This window comes from Limulus polyphemus, unplaced genomic scaffold, assembly GCF_000517525.1.
Source record: "Limulus polyphemus unplaced genomic scaffold, Limulus_polyphemus-2.1.2 Scaffold912, whole genome shotgun sequence".
In the NCBI taxonomy this organism is placed as follows: domain Eukaryota; kingdom Metazoa; phylum Arthropoda; class Merostomata; order Xiphosura; family Limulidae; genus Limulus; species Limulus polyphemus.
The window spans coordinates 23,204-26,025 of record NW_013666522.1 but is presented as its reverse complement, the minus strand read 5'-3'; positions in this window follow the sequence as shown (position 1 = coordinate 26,025).

Genomic DNA, 2,822 nt, shown 5'->3' with positions numbered 1-2,822 from the left:
ATATACATTTTTATGTAGCTTTGCGCAAAAGTGTTGATAAAAACAAACAAACAAACACAACTCCAAAGTGCAGAGAGCGGTGTTTTTGCAGCAACGAGCTGTGAACCATGAATCCTAAGATGTAAAGTACAGGTATGCTAACCGGTAAATCACATCCAGCTGAATGAATTTAGAAAAAAAAATGACAATTTTTCTGTAAGCTGTAAGTTAGTTAATATACATTTGACGCCATTTTTAAGATGCAGCATTAGGTATTTAAACGCAACATTTGATAGAGGGTGTTTGTGATAGATTATCACGTTGTTTGATATGTCCCAAAAAAGCGTTATAAACTCAAAATGTTTTAAACTTAAATCAATTTTAAAGCTGTAGGTAGAAAAAAAATTACACTAGTTTTCACAAGTAGGAAATTACATTTACTTTATGTTATCAGGTAAATCGTTTTGGTAAAGGTATATCACTAAAATATTTTCATCTCTGTAAATTTAATCCTTAACACCAAATGTTATACAAATATTACCTGAATCTTCGCTTATTTACTGAAAAATATCACTACTTAATTTTTCATTTCAAGTGTTGTACACTCCTTTGGTAAGAAAATTTGTTATACCTGTACATACGTTTCAAATAATATTACAATTACTGGTCCTTGTTCTATATTTTATGTGTCATTTACTGTATCCAGTACAATAGGTGTCATTGGAGAAGGAGTTCGCAGATTCAGTGATTGTTTTCGCCAACACCTCAAATCCCAATTCATAAACTATTCAGTTCTTCTTCTCATAATGATACCTCCGACATATAAGTCTTATCCTCAAGAACGCATCACTCAACAAGAGTTTATAAGTTGTACTATTTCCTATAGGTCATTTTCCAGACGGTTATGCTATGATTAGTGTCTGGCGAAAAGCTTCAGCAGATATTTTCTTTGCAACCAACAATTGGTCCAGTTATAAACGCTATTTTCAAGTTTTGAACAACTCGACTTTCAAGATCTACATATCTACATGTGCCGACGTTTCCATTTATTAATGTTATATTTAAGATCTGTGCTGTGCAAGAACTCAACTAACAGATGTTTCCGCATATAAAAGCTATCTTCAAGATAAAATGAGAAAACCTAGAACACCGTTTCATCTTCCAACTCAACATGAAGTGTCTTTATGAAATTGGTGAAATATTTACTTTCAATTAATTTACAAAAATAGTTTACATCAAACTTTTTTGTTCAATCTCCTCAAACTTACCTAGGTAAACGTCTTCCTCTTATTCAAATATTTCCCTGGAATATCATTTTATCATTTTACTATTTTGTTTTATTATTTTGCAAATTTATTTTTATTATTTTCTGTGTTTTTCTCAAATAACATTTTTGTTAAAGTACCCATAGTCGAACGTGTGAAATTAGAAATTCTGTAAATTCTAACTATTCAACGATTCTTTATTAGCTTATTCCAAAATTTTAACACAGTTTTTACAAACTAACGACAGGCGTCTGCTAAGAAATTTCACAAAATAAAACTAAATAATCTTTTATTCAGACGTTTACATTTATCTTTTATTACCTTTTTTTCGAAATACGTTCTGTTTACGTCTTGCAGAGCAATAGTCTCTTTGGACTTAGAATAAAATTTTTACCGAATGATATCGAACAATGAAGCGCTTATCTTTTTTCTGATAACAAAACAATATATTTCACCCGATTTAACTTTAATGGTGAAACAATCGTTAAATAAAATCAGGAGCGCGTATAAGAGGCTCAGGAAGACTATGCCTGTCAAATTGGTGAAGAGAGATAGTTCATCTTTTACAGCCTGAGGGTCAACCCCCTTAACTTGCAATGGACAAATATAAAAACAGTCTCCTCAAATAAAGTGGTCCCTATTTTCACCAACTCAAAAATGTTATACAGTATATGTGGAGAGAGAGCGAAAGAATGTGCATGTGTGAGAATTTCACTAAAGAGAGTTTATTTATTTAGGAGCACGAACAGATTCTTTCCACTGTGCAACCTCCTAATATATGACAGAATAGTCTATCCAAACAAAAGACTCATGCACCTTCTATCAACAAATTTCAGGCTATGATAACCTATAAAGTATAATTTATAAAACAAAAGACAATAAACAGAGATTATATAATAAAACTATTGGGAAATAGTCTTGCAATATGTAGAGGACGTTTGAAAAAGCAAACGACGACAGAACAAATTAATGTCTTAAACCTAAGACATTAGATGTAAATGACAGACAATAAAGAAAATCATGATGGCATATCCACAAGGTGTATTTCCAGGATTTTTTGGTCAAGATTGGTGGGAAATGTGAGATTTTCCCAAAAAAACTGATGACCAACAGTTCGGCCTCGGTCTTCAGAATATTAATAATCTACAACCGATGTGTTACGAAGATTACTATGTACGACCCCGACGTCACTCCAATGTGGAGTTCAAATACTCGTCATAAAGGAACCAGTCGGTTTCAGCTAGTCAACGAGCGAGAAAATATTCAAATTTTATTGGATGTTAGTCATTTTGCACCAAACGAAATAACTGTGTAGATTATCAAAAAGTTTGTTGTTATTGAGGGTAAGCACGAAGAAATATTTGATGAACATGGTCTTGTCTCCCGGCAATTTGTGCGACGATACATGATACCCAAAGACGTAGATCTCGAAACAATTATTTCATCATTGAATAGGGATGGAATTCTGTCCATTGAAGCTCCTATTCCTAATACTAAGAGTAAGAAATGGTTGGAGACGGCTTGAATGGGTAATGAAGAAAAACTTTAATATAAGTTTAACGTAACAGCAAATGTACA